Below are 14970 nucleotides of genomic sequence, written 5' to 3'. Positions count from 1 at the left end.
ATAGCCTGCAATGCAGAAAGGTGATCCGGGTCCTTGGGCTACAAACATCTAATACCTTGAGCTGAATCCCCAGTAGTACTGCTTCTCCAATTCTTTCGTTGAAAGCTGGCTTCAATTTTAGGCTTCTCCAATTCTTTACTTGAAGGCAAAATTCACTGGAGTTAAAGGTAACAAACTGAAGCCAGATACTGAAGTTAGTGTTTCAAATTTACAGCCGAATTCACTGGAGTTAGCAATCTGTTACACTCTCCTCCTCCAGAGGGGAGGAGTTAGCAATCTGTTGTCTCTCACCCCGCCAGGAGGGCGGAGTTAGCAAATTGTTCTGCTTTCTCCTGAAAGGGGTGGAGTAGAAATCTGTCTTGATCTGTCATGGAGCATGTACTCCTGGTAAGTTTGAAAAGGCCAAGCAGTGGAGAAGGATTCCCCAGGCAGACTCGGATCGTTGATGCAAGTATCGTGGACTGCCGAAGCAAGTCCTGTTGGAGTTCCTTGCTAACTCGCTAGAGGTTAGCAAACAAAGGCCTTTTAAAGTGGAAATGGATGACGTCACTACGGGGGGACGCCCCCGAGATTCACGCCCTTGCTGGTACAAAGTCTGGAGCATTCCTTACATCATCAGGAACATGGCGGATCCGTAGCATCAAGCCAGTCCGGGGACACCGGGGCCAAGAGGCAGGGAGAAGCCCCGTCTGCATCTGTCCTTCAGAGCAGAAGGGAGTCACTCCCAAGGTAGAGAGGGTAGAATGTGGGGCAAGAAGAGGCAAGAACGCAACAGATATAAGGAAGTCCCTGCATGCACTTCCTTGCCTTGGCATTCGGGTCAGCACTATAAGTGTACTAGTTTGCGTCCGCGTTCACAGTCTTGTTCCAGGCTTGTTCCAGCCTTGTTCCATCATCCTACTGTTCCAGCGTCCTTCTGTTTCAGCATCTGTCTTTCCTGTCTCCCCAGGTAGTACCCTCGGACTGTCTGTCTGGTACTGACCTCGGCCTGCTCCTTAACCATTCTGTTCACTGCCTGGATCCTGACCTCTGCCTGCCTTGTGACCTTGTTTGACCTCTAGAACCAGATCCCTGCTTTGTTGACTACTCCTTGGACTGATCCTTGGATTCTGACCCCGGCTGCCATTGACCATGTCTCCTGATTCTGGCTTTGTCCCTTGCCTTGTCATCGCCTATGCTGTACTGGCCTTCCTTGCTTCTCCAGACCTACAGCCTAGTGACCGACCGTGCTCCCTTGCTGCTAATGGGCACGCCTCTCTACTACCTCTCTGGGAGACCCTGCGAGGCCCACCTAAGTCCAAGCGGCCCGGGTCCCTATGGGCTCTACCTGGGGGGACCGCGGGCTTCTAGTGGTGAAGCTCATCCTAGCCTCTGTCTCCTCCTGTGCTCTGCCCCCTGGGGGCAGGTGCTTCCTGGTCTCTACCAAGGAGCCATTCTCCACTGCTCCAGGTCAATGGTCCACCTCCAAGTCAACAATATTTGCATCTACAATTGCTCAGCAACCATACAGTTTCCTTTCATATCTCACTTGCTATTCATGTGTATGTAAAAAGTAGAATGAGTTGCATGGGCAAACAACATTAGCAGAAAATTATAATGAGCTCATAATTCCAAGGACTGTGAAAATACTACAGTAAGCAAATTTGCGCCTCAGTCAAACAGAAGCATTTTTTTACCAGCTTTGCAAAGCAGACTTCTAAGGTTTCTGTAGAATTCTAATAGAATTCTAAGTTAGAGGGTAAAAAAAAACATGAGATATTCCACTTTTGAAACAAAACGCTATTGCTTAGGGACCAATGTATTAAAATTTAGTAACATATTTGCCACATAATAAACACTTTGCCTTATGTATTAGTCATTTATCACGTCTCTTAGAAACATTCAAATGTCTAGCAGGCTACAATAATGGACAGTAAGGTGTAATTCTACATAGAGAAAGAAATTCAAGGACAAAGAGTCATGACATGAAGCTAGAAGGGGAGGCTCAAAGGAAACATGGAAAAATGTTAACTTTACTGAGAAGCTGATAGATTCATAAAATATTAAATAACCAAACTGCAGGAGATGTGGAAACTAATACTGTGACAGGATGTCTGATTGCATAGAGCAGGTTGAGAAGGGACAGGGTTGAGAAGTTTGTGGATAAGGCGGCCCTTTAAGTATAGGAACTTAAAGATCAATTTTCAAAAACCATATATGTGGATAAAACCCTATTTGCCTAAGCAAAAGGATGTTTGGAACATTTCCCACCCTTCCTGCTGGTAAAAGTATGTGTTCCATAAACCAAGTATCTTTACCTGCATTCAGTGGAAGCATTCCTAGAGATGGGTTAGGGTGGGCAATGCAACAAAACATTATTTTGAAGGGAAAATGTATCCGCAGAACAAGTAGGGGCAAATCTTAGCGGGTATTTTGTCCCTATTCAATTTTCAAAGGGAAATTACATCTTCTTTTTCCCCCTTTGAGAACTGGTATAAAATCTGCAGGTAAAAGTACAAATGGACTTTGCACCACTATGGTTAATTATAAAAAATTACCCCCTTATTGATCATCTACTCAGAATGGTGAGGATCAAAAAAACTCACTTTGTTAAGGCATTATATCTGGAAAACAGTAGGGCAACTTTTACCCAGGATTGTTGGAAACAAAATTATACTGTATAATGGATTATTTATGTATTTATTTAAATCACATTCATTGCTCAACTTTCCAATGACATTCAAGGCAAGTTACAATAAATTAACATTAAATAAAATAAACCAATATAATACACTACACATATAACTATAAACACAATAAATCAACATGTTCATCTACCATAAAAGAGAAAATAAAAATTTTAAAACAGTATGATAACAATTGTTATCAAACACTGAAATATATCATAGCTCTTAATGGAAGTTTATTTCCTCTCTCCCCCATGGCCTCCTACTTCTACTCCCACTCTCTGGCTCAACCTAGCCCCTGTCTAGGGGTCAGTCAGCACCATTTTCTGGTACAGCCATATGTTTGAACAGCCATTCAAGAAAACCGTCCTTGAGAATGGTGCCATTTTGAAGTCACCTTGATGCTGGTCTCAAGGCCAATCTGCACTATTTTAAAGAGGTGACCGAGGGAACAGCAGGTGAGTAGGCATCCCTACTACTCTTTTTACTGCCCAGGACCCCCATAGATGGGCTAAGTGAGGGCAAGGATGGTTGGGTCCCAAGGGCTCCCTTTCCTTTCACTTTTTTTTGCATGTTGGGTATTTGTTAACCTGTCTATTTTTGAAATATATAGTCAATAAAACAAAGCTAGTTGTAAAAACCAATCAGTCAACCAGGTATCCTGGCTTGATCCCCTACCCCGCACTCCAGTGAAAGCAAGACTGGACTGCTAGCTGACCCCCTCCCCAAGACTCCAAAAAATGTAGAATAATGTTGTGGGCCTATAGGCCCAAAAATTATCCCTCCATTCTCTTGCCCCCAAAAGTCAATAATTATTTAAAACACAGTTCAGCAGAAGGAGGGCACTTTCCCCTATTCCTTCCCTCCTCTATGAACCCCACGCTAACCTTCTAGGCCTATGCAGAATCCCCCTAACCTCATTCAGTGATCAGAACAATGGATAATTTTATTCATTGATATTTAACAGGTAATTTTACCCACTGAATATCCTAGATATCCATCAAATTTTAGTCAGATAAGTTATCCATTTTAGTGGATTTTTGAATACTGGCCTTACTCGAGTCTAGTCTATAGCTCATTGATAACCCTACATGTTACTACAGGAGAGATTTTTCACCTTTGGGACAGTGTTTCAAATTCATGCCATTCAGGTTGTGACTGATAAAGGTGTTTTGAAAACCCATGCAATATGAATTAGTCATCTCTTGACCAGTTTCCATCAGACAAGGATCCAGTTTACAAACTGGTAAACAAGATGTTAATATCTCCAAGAGGTGTGTCATAGAATGGACATGAATGCAGAAGTACACATTTCCCATGAAGGCATTACCTGAAGACATGGGTCCTCTATATAAGACAAGTACTGTATAGCATAAACAGTAGTTCAGATTTCCTTATCTGGTCCTTCCAATGTTCCTCAATTCTGCTTTGGAGTAACCACCAATGAAGATGAGGGGGTAGTTTAGTCTTCCTGCTTTTGCACTCTTCGACTGCTCTTCTGAGACTATAAAAATGGTGCTATAGTATTTGGTGCTGATCTGTGAATTATTTTAAAGTATGAACACATATTAATTTGGAACTAGACAGAGCTACCAGCTAATTTTATAATTGCCACCAAACAGATTCCAGATGGTAAATTACATTCATTTGCTACTGACCTGCGATTAGCTTGAACATGCATTTCAGTTTTGCTCTTCAATTTATTCTAACAAATCTGAAAGGAATTTAGAGTTTGTCAGCAAATAAATGAATTTCAGCTGACGGAAATGTTGTCATATGAGGATAACAGGAGACATTTTGTTATGGAAAAGTTGTTGTGTGTTATTCATTGGCTCTTACAGACCAGCAGATTTTTTCACTATGTCTTAAGTATATGATATAGCATATTTGTAGCATTAAAGATATACTGATTTTAATTTGTATTCATATGAAATGCATACAATAAATAAAATCATGTAAATAAAATGAGACAGAGTGAGACAAAAAATAATCTGTTGAGAAAGTTGAGAATAAATCAATACTATTCTTTGAAATGCATTGTTTGATATAACATATGGCCTTATAGCTAAATAGTCATGGAGTCAGCTTTCTGGTTATTAATGCTATACCATGATAGTTTTAAATACTAAGTATTTATATGAGAAGGATTTTAGTAATTCAGAGAAAGCCTTAAAATGTAAACAGGAACTTACATCGTTATTATTGGTTACAAGCACTTGTTTTATAGGTCAATAATGCAATAACTTGTCTAAGCACAGAATTAGGCTATTGCCAATTAAGCATAGAATTATGCTATTGCCAAGTGCAAATACATCTTCCGGTCAACAATCTGAAAAACAGTAGGATGTAAAAGAATATGCAGTTTTCAATTATTATTAATAATAGTCATATGACAAGAAGCTGTTTTCAAAGAACAAATGATGCTATTCTAACCAGTCATTTCTTGAGATACAGAAATAATTAATTGGCAGGTAATTGGGTCAGATCTGTATCAGGGTTACCTGCATTTATTTGTTAGAAAACATTTAACCCTTACCAGAAAATCTAAATATCTTAATATTTAACCTTCACTATGGTATGCTTTTCAGAAAGACATTGGTCTGCTTAGTGATACTGGTTCCAGATGTTTGGGTCCAGAACAAAAGAATGCATGGTTATGGAGGGATTAATAATACTCTGCAAATCAGTTGATAGAAGGAATCCGTACTTCAAAATGTTAAACATTTTAATAGCATTTAACAGCAAACTTCTGCCAAATTCAGCTTTTCAAAAAATGGCCTTACACATCTGAACCTTACTTATTTTCAACTAACGGCCTTAGTTATTTTGTGGCTACAACAAATAAAACTATTCATATCATGCCTTAAAAAATGATTCAGAAAAGTGTCACAAATATTAATATTTTGTATAAATAGTGGCTGATTTTTAGACAAGACACCACTCTAGGCAAAAGAAAACAATTTTTAGGCTTGTTATGAAGACTCCTTCTCTCGCTAGTCTTTTTTAAATGAAAGGCCAATTTTCAAACTGTCCAAGTTGGACCTAAGTCTGCAAGTACTTTCTGCCAATTTTCAAAAGCATCGCCTTTCTGAGCAGATACTTTTCATGGAAAATAACTCATCTGGATTTGAAAATTCAATGTACATGTCTTTATCTTACCTGACCTAGGGGTAGATTTTAAAAAGGTGCGCGCAGGCATACATGTGCGCGCGCTACCCGGTGCGCACACATGTACACCCAATTTTATAACTTGTGCACGCAGGTGCACACAAGTTATAAAATCAGGGGTTGGTGCGCGCAAGGGGGTGCACAATTGTGTACCTTGCATGCGCCGAGTCGTGCTGCCTTCTCCCATTCCCTCCCAGATCGCTCCGAAATCGGAGTGCCCTGGAAGGGAACTTCCCTTCCTCCTAACCAGACCTTCCCACCCCTTCCCCTAACCTTTTCTCCCCCTAGCCCTACTCTAACCCCCTCAAAAGTTTTATTTTACCTTTTGCGCCTACCTCTGGGCAGGTGCAAGTTGCGCACGCCAGCAGGCTACCGACACATAATCCTTCGACACAGTGGTAATGGCCGCCATGTTGCAGGCCTCTGGCCCTGCCTCCACCTCGCCCGGACCGCCCCTTTAGTAAAACCCCGGGACTTACATGCGTCCTGGGGCTTTATGCGCGGACCTGGGCTGCTGCTGAGAGATTGCCAGATAAGAACATAAGAACATAAGAAAATTCCATACTGGGTCAGACCAAGGGTCCATCAAGCACAGCATCCTGTTTCCAACAGTGGCCAATCCAGGTCATAAGAACCTGGCAAGTACCCAAAAACTAAGTCTATTCCATGTAACCATTGCTAATGGCAGTGGCTATTCTCTAAGTGAACTTAATAGCAGGTAATGGACTTCTCCTCCAAGAACCTATCCAATCCTTTTTTAAACACAGCTATACTAACTACACAAACCACATCCTCTGGCAACAAATTCCAGAGTTTAATTGTGCGTTGAGTAAAAAAGAACTTTCTCCGATTAGTTTTAAATGTGCCCCATGCTAACTTCATGGAGTGCCCCCTAGTCTTTCTACTATCCGAAAGAGTAAATAACCAATTCACATCTACCCGTTCAAGACCTCTCATAATTTTAAACATCTCTATCATATCCCCCCTCAGCCTTCTCTTCTCCAAGCTGAAAAGTCCTAACCTCTTTAGTCTTTCCTCATAGGGGAGCTGTTCCATTCCCCTTATCATTTTGGTAGCCCTTCTCTGTACCTTCTCCATTGCAATTATATCTTTTTTGAGATGCGGCGACCAGAATTGTACACAGTATTCAAGGTGCAGTCTCACCATGGAGCGATACAGAGGCATTATGACATTTCCCGTTTTATTCACCATTCCCTTTCTAATAATTCCCAACATTCTGTTTGCTTTTTTGACTGCCGCAGCACACTGAACCGACAATTTCAATGTGTTATCCACTATGACGCCTAGATCTCTTTCGTGGGTTGTAGCACCTAATATGGAACCCAACATTGTGTAATTATTGCATGGGTTATTTTTCCCTATATGCATCACCTTGCACTTATCCACATTAAATTTCATCTGCCATTTGGATGCCCAATTTTCCAGTCTCACAAGGTCTTCCTGCAATTTATCACAATCTGCTTGTGATTTAACTACTTTGAACAATTTTATGTCATCTGCAAATTTGATTATCTCACTCGTCGTATTTCTTTCCAGATCATTTATAAATATATTGAAAAGTAAGGGTCCCAATACAGATCCCTGAGGCACTTCATTGTCCACTCCCTTCCACTGAGAAAATTGTCCATTTAATCCTACTCTCTGTTTCCTGTCTTTTAGCAAGTTTGCAATCCACAAAAGGACATCGCCACCTATCCCATGACTTTTTACTTTTCCTAGAAGCCTCTCATGAGGAACTTTGTCAAATGCCTTCTGAAAATCCAAGTATTCTATATCTACCGGTTCACCTTTATCCACATGTTTATTAACACCTTCAAAAAAGTGAAGCAGATTTGTGAGGCAAGACTTGCCTTGGGTAAAGCCATGCTGACTTTGTTCCATTAAACCATGTCTTTCTATATGTTCTGTGATTTTGATGTTTAGAACACTTTCCACTATTTTTCCTGGCACTGAAGTCAGGCTAACCGGTCTGTAGTTTCCCGGATCTTCCCTGGAGCCCTTTTTAAATATTGGGGTTACATTTGCTATCCTCCAGTCTTCAGGTACAATGGATGATTTTAATGATAGGTTATAAATTTTTACTAATAGGTCTGAAATTTCATTTTTTAGTTCCTTCAGAACTCTGGGGTGTATACCATCTGGTCCAGGTGATTTAATACTCTTCAGTTTGTCAATCAGGCCTACCACATCTTCTAGGTTCACCGTGATTTGATTCAGTCCATCTGAATCATTACCCATGAAAACCTTCTCCATTACGGGTACCTCCCCAACATTCTCTTCAGTAAACACCGAAGCAAAGAAATCATTTAATCTTTCTGCGATGGCCTTATCTTCTCTAAGTGCCCCTTTAACCCCTCGATCATCTAACGGTCCAACTGACTTTCTCACAGGCTTTCTTCTTCGGTTATATTTTAAAAAGTTTTTACTGTGAGTTTTTGCCTCTACAGCCAACTTCTTTTCAAATTCTCTCTTAGCCTGTCTTATCAATGTCTTACATTTCATTTGCCAACGTTTATGCTTTATCCTATTTTCTTCTGTTTAATCCTTCTTCCAATTTTTGAATGAAGATCTTTTGGCTAAAATAGCTTCTTTCACCTCCCCTTTTAACCATGCCTGTAATCATTTTGCCTTCTTTCCACCTTTCTTAATGTGTGGAATACATCTAGACTGTGCTTCTAGAATGGTATTTTTTAACAATGATCACGCCTCTTGGACATTTTTTACTTTTGTAGCTGCTCCTTTCAGTTTTTTTCTAACAATTTTTCTCATTTTATCAAAGTTTCCCTTTTGAAAGTTTAGCACAAGAGCCTTGGATTTGCACACTGTTCCTCTTCCAGTCATTAAATCAAATTTGATCATAGTATGATCACTATTGCCAAGCGGCCCCACCACCGTTACCTCTCTCACCAAGTCCTGTGCTCCACTGAGAATTAGATCTAAAATTGCTCCCTCTCTCGTCGGTTCCTGAACCAATTTCTCCATAAAACTATCATTTATTCCATCCAGGAACATTATCCCTGTAGCGTGTCCCGAAGATACATTTACCCAGTCAATATTTGGGTAATTGAAGTCTCCCATTATTACTGCACTACCAATTTGGTTAGCTTCCCTAATTTCTCTTACCATGTCACTGTCCGTCTCACCATCTTGACCAGGTGGACGGTAGTATACCCCTATCACTATAGTCTTCTTCGACACACAAGGGATTTCTACCCATAAAGATTCAATTTTGTATTTAGTCTCATGCTGGATGTTTATCCTGTTGGACTCTATGCCATCCCGGACATAAAGCACCACACCTCCTCCCGGGCGCTCCTCTCTGTCATTGTGATATAATTTGTACCCCGGTATAGCACTGTCCCATTGGTTATCCTCTTTCCACCATGTCTCTGAGATGCCAATTAAGTCTATGTCATCATTCACTGCTATACATTCTAATTCTCCCATCTTACTTCTTAGACTTCTGGTATTAGCATACAGACATTTCAAAGTTTGTTTTTTGTTTGTATTTTCATTCTGCTTTTTAATTGATAGGAATAAGTTAGAATTTTTTAGCTCAGGTGAGTTTTTAGTTACAGGCACTTGGACTATTTTCCTAATTATTGGAACCTCACTATCGGGATGCCCTAATTCTAATGCATCATTAGTATCCTTTGAAGATACCTCTCTCCGAACCATGCGCTGCTGAGCGTCTGTCGTCTTTCCCCTTTGTTCTAGTTTAAAAGCTGCTCTATCTCCTTTTTAAAGGTTAGCGCCAGCAGTCTGGTTCCACCCTGGTTAATGTGGAGCCCATCCCTTCAGAAGAGACTCCCCCTTCCCCAAAAGGTTCCCCAGTTCCTAACAAAACTGAATTCCTCTTCCTTGCACCATCGTCTCATCTACGCATTGAGACTCCGGAGCTCTGCCTGCCTCTGGTGACCTGCTCGTGGAACAGGGAGCATTTCAGAGAATGCTACCCTGGAGGTTCTGGATTTAAGTTTTCTACCTAAGAGCCTAAATTTGGCTTCCAGAACCTATGTAGGCTTCCAGAACCTATGTAGGCATTATTTGTATGTAGGCCTGAAGCGATGGCAGTTGTAAAATAAGGATGCTAGATTATTGATGGGTCAAAAAAAGAACTATCATGTTATCCTGATTTTGCATGGGCTACATGACTCTCTACAATTTAAGTTTCTGTTTTGATTCATAGATGTTTTTATTTAGGGACTCAGAAATATTTGGCAGATTGTGTGAAGGCTTATCAGCCTTTGAAGCAATTATGTTCTTCACAGCAGAAGCTGTTAATGATCCCGTCTTTAAAATTAGCACATTTGAGCTGTGCAAGGGAACAGATCTTTAGTTGTATAGGCCCCATATAGAGTTGTATAGGCCCCATATAGAGGAATCTGCTTCCTGTGGAATAATGGAAGGAAGGCCCATACTTGAAATTTAGGAAATAAAGGCAGGCTTTTAGAGAATTTTGGGGGGAAGCAGCGAATGGCATGGCATGGTTTGGAGTCATTGGGGTGCAGAATAAAAGGATGATGTTGGGGATGATTTATTGGAGGGATGGGGAGGGAAGGTGGTAGTGTGGTGTAAGGTTTTTAAACTAGAATTGTGTATTCTTTTTACTGTACTCTACCTTAATATCTCTGTTGGTGATGAAAAACAAATGATCACATTTCATTACATCAGTAAAGTTTGTCATATCAGGTGTTTTTGTTGTAAATTGATTGTTACCTTGTTTTTTTAAGTTGTATGTTGATCATGATCATCTGGAATTGTACTACAACGTGAGCTATTTTGGAAGATGAAAAAAATGAAATAAGTATCTAAGCTTTGCAGAAAGCAAGTTGTTAAAATTAATCAAAATTGCTTGTGACATACTATTCTACCAATTAAATCTGCTCAGCATTTATTTATTACATTGTTATCAAAATACAATCTCCTTAGCAATTGAGGTTACCTCTGGGAGGGAAGACAAGAATGTCAAGGGTCTTTCTGTACCATGTTACTCGTTTGGCTTTGGAGCTTTCTTCTGTACATGATGTAGGATCTCCTCACTGGCAGTTTTGTGTTTGCAGTTACTCAGCTGCTTGTTCTGTTGTTTTTTCTTCTCCATCTGTCAGTTGACATCAGAGTTCTAGTAATAAACAACAGTTGCTGTAGTAACATGCATAGCTCTTGTTCCTTTAGTATCTACTGTATACATACACTCATGTACAGTAGAGTTTGCTCATACACTGAGGATCATTTGCAGTAATAATGTCTGACTTTTAATGATAAGGCTCCATTACCTAACACCACAAGTGAAATATCATGGAAAAAATGTCACCCAGTGAGCAAAATTACATTTCAATGAAAATTCCTTAGATCCTAAAGAATAATTTTGTCCTACAATTGAGTTTGTCTCTCTGCTATTCGCAAGGGCTATCTCCAGCTTTCATTCTGTTTTCATTTCATGCAGCCTATGTGATACAATGAAAGCAATAAAAATACACATTACCACAAGACAGGAGATGTGAAAAAGGGCTGCAAAACAATCTGCTGCAGCCGTAAACATTTCCAACAGCATAGAATTATATCAACAAATCTTTTTTTTTTTTAAGAAAATCTGCTCTTATGGCAAAATCTACTTTGGATTTGCAATAGATCTGAAGCAGATTTGAGGGCATTCAAACAGAGCTCTTTGAACCAGCAGATTTGCTTCAGAATTTAATTTATCCAGTTTCCCAAATCTACTGGAAAAAATTCAAATACTTCCAGCCAATCTTGGGAAAAATCAGAAATTTTGATCAAAATCAAACAATGTTGAAATCCTCTTGGTTGGAATTTGGCTTTGAATTGTTCATTCTTCCTTATACAATATTTTGGAATACACAGTAGCAGAGACTGAAATTGAAAAAAAAGATGAAGTATTAATGTACATGTATTTAAAAAATCTCAGAAAAAAATTACATTGAATAATGTTTAAAGGGCCAATTGTACACAGTCATTATTATCCCATATACTAACAATTGTGGTATTTACTAATGAGATTCCACAGGTAGAAAGGGGTGGTCTAGGGAGATGCCCTTGTGGAGTGAGGAGATGTGATGGTCAGTTTTCTTGGGACAGGGGTTATTAGGAGTAGACAGATTAGTCTTGTGTTGGAGAACCATGAAGGGTAGAAGGTCGGTATTCTTTTGAGAGCTATTAGGGGTGGGGGTTTCTGATGGCTGCCAAAAGAGTGATCAAGGGTGAGGCAGCTCAGCATCTTCCACTTCCTAATACATTTCTTCTCAGACTGTGGCATGATTTTTTTCGCTGGGTTAACAGGCCCTTTGGTTTTGGAACAGTTAGTATAGGGATATTGTAAAAGTTAATTATAGTCAAAGAACAACTGTACTCTTCCTACAATAATCTTTGTGAATCTACAAATATGAATATTATTATTTTCATATTTACCGTATTTTTCGCTCCATAAGACGCACTTTTTTTCCCCCAAAGGTGGGGGGAAAATGTATGTGCGTCTTATGGAGCGAATATAAAAAAAAAACCAAACAAAAATCTAACAAACACCCCCCCCGACTCCCCCAAGACCTGCCGACTTAATTTCCTACAACCCCCCCCCCAAGACCTGACAAATTAATTTCCTGCAACCCCCCAAGACCTGCCAAACGTCCCTGGTGGTCCAGCGGGGGTCCGGGAATGATCTCCTGGGTGTGGGCCGTCGGCTGCCAGTAAACAAAATGGCGCCGACGGCCCTATGCCCTCACTATGTCACTGAGACCGACCGCTGCTATTGGTCGGTCTCAGTGACATAGTGAGGGCATAGGGCCGTCGGCGCCATTTTGTTTACTGGCAGCCGACGGCCCTATGCCCTCACTATGTCACTGAGACCGATCGCTGCTATTGGTCGGTCTCAGTGACATAGTGAGGGCATAGGGCCGTCGGCTGCCAGTAAACAAAATGGCGCCGACGGCCCTATGCCCTCACTATGTCACTGAGACCGACCAATAGCAGCGGTCGGTCTCACTGACATAGTGAGGGCATAGGGCCGTCGGCGCCATTTTGTTTACTGGCAGCCGACGGCTCACGCCCAGGAGATCGTTCCCGGACCGCTCCTGGACCCCCGCTGGACCACCAGGGACGTTTGGCAGGTCTTGGGGGGGGGGTCAGGAGGGTGGGGGGTTGCAGGAAATTAATTCGGCAGGTCTTGGGGGGGTCAGGAGGGTGGGGGGTTGCAGGAAATTAATTCGGCAGGTCTTGGGGTGGTCAGGGGGGTGGAGGTTGTTAATTTAAAGGGTTGGGATGGGGGGGGTTTTGGGGGTTCCCACAGAAAGAAAAATTTTCTGATCTGGGGAGTGGACCGAAATGGCCCTCCCCAGACCCGAAAACAAAATGGGGAGAAAAAAAAAACTATGCACTCCCCTAATTTGCTCCATAAGACGCCCAGACGCAGAGCCGGTTTAGCACAATTTTTTTTTTTTTTTTAATTTTCCCCCTCTGAATCCTAGGTGCGTCTTATGGTCAGGTGCGTCTTATGGAGCGAAAAATACGGCATATGACAAATTTTAGAGGGAGATTTACACAATATCAGGACTTAGAACAATTTGCAGTTGGAAGATATTCCTCTATATAAGTGAATATAAATAATCTCATTCTGTGTTAAAAAAAAACATGGCTCACAACTTATCAGAGAAGTTTAATAAAGATTATTATTATTATTTAATTTGATCTGGTTTCTTCCTGCTTCTTTTGGGCTTTAAGTCCAATGTGAACTAGCTTCCACTGGGACTATAGTGTCATGAGTCTTCATTCACATGTATATTATTATTATTTATTGATGTTTATGTTTTATTTTTATTACCCACTTTGAAAATATTTTTGTAAAATGTGGAATACAAATATTTTAAATAAATAAATACATAAATAAAATAACGGTATCATTTGTATAGAGTATACTACAGATATTCAGAGCTGTGTAGAGGCACATAATAGTTAATCTCTGTTCCTTGGGATTACCAACTAGTCAAGACCAACAAGACAAAACACACAACACATAACAAATAAGAGGTTTTGAATTAGGGCAGCAAAGGCATTACTAAAAAATAAAATGCACCCTTATAGGTGGGATTCAACTGAGGATCACAATGGTGGCACATATATATCATAACTGATCTACTTGGTTTTAATTAGTGTAAACAGTCACAGAATACCATTAATACATTAAGACATTTACTCTCCAGCCAGCATTGACAAAATCTTTTCCATGAGCAGGAAGAATTAAGATTTAAGTAGTAAAAGCAACCTTGAAGAGATGAGTTTTCAGGCTCGAAACTGAATTTGGTTGGAGAGGAATCTTGGCACATACATTTATGAAAGATATTCCAGGTATCCAGTGTGGCAAGGTGGAAGGGCAGAGATAAGGCTTGGTGATGAGGGAGAAAGGCACAGAAAGGGGCATCCTTAGCTTTAGGTACACAGGGTGCCCTGAGACTGCTCAACAGTGCTCAGTGCCCTGAATCTCAGCTGCTCCTATTTGTATTTCACCTACTTTAGGATTGTAAGGGGGAAAAATGAGCCAGTCTTGGCCTTAAGTCAGGGTTTGTGGTCTGCCCATGAACCACAGGATGGTTCTATTATTTACAGCCAAGTAAGCTGAGAAGGCTTGCATACCTGCTTCCAGCCCAACACCCTGTGATCCTACTCTGGAGGACTCTGATTGGTCTTTAGGAGTTCATAATGGATCAGTAGGGACATCCCAGTTTTCCTGGCAATTTGGGGGCTATATATTGTGCTGTGAACCCTGGTTTGAGGAAGATATGTAACCCTGAGCATCTGTGAAGCAGCCCTGCTGAACCTGTTTGTAGTGTTTGTAATATATGTGAAAGCTACGAGGAAGCAGGTAAAAAGCACTGACACTGCTTTCCTCCTGCTGATGGAAGGGGGAGTAAGGGCCTAAGGCCCTCATCTTTTAAGTACCTAGCAATGCCTCTGGGCACAGATAAGAATAGCCTGCCTGAGGAACAAGTTTGGGAAGAGGAGCATAAGGGGAAAGAAGAAATGAGAGGTAATGAAGAGCTGCAGAGTGAACTCACTTGTAGGCAAGTGCACAACATTAGAATTTTATGTGGAAGTAGATGGAGAGCCA

General features: G+C 40.8%; 1 long non-coding RNA gene across 1 annotated transcript; it reads right to left on the bottom strand.

Moving 5' to 3' along the window:
- Positions 1 to 3491: 3491 nt before the first annotated feature.
- LOC115086223 lies at positions 3492 to 10962 on the bottom strand. Its single transcript, XR_003855171.1, has 4 exons — positions 10801 to 10962; positions 10575 to 10632; positions 4325 to 4380; positions 3492 to 4204 (listed from the first exon to the last, which is right to left on the bottom strand). It is a non-coding gene; the product is annotated as an uncharacterized LOC115086223 (long non-coding RNA).
- Positions 10963 to 14970: the final 4008 nt, after the last annotated feature.

This window comes from Rhinatrema bivittatum, chromosome 2 (genome assembly GCF_901001135.1).
Source record: "Rhinatrema bivittatum chromosome 2, aRhiBiv1.1, whole genome shotgun sequence".
NCBI lineage: Eukaryota > Metazoa > Chordata > Amphibia > Gymnophiona > Rhinatrematidae > Rhinatrema > Rhinatrema bivittatum.
Note: the sequence above shows the minus strand (reverse complement) of the source record. Positions and strands in the feature narration are given on the sequence as shown.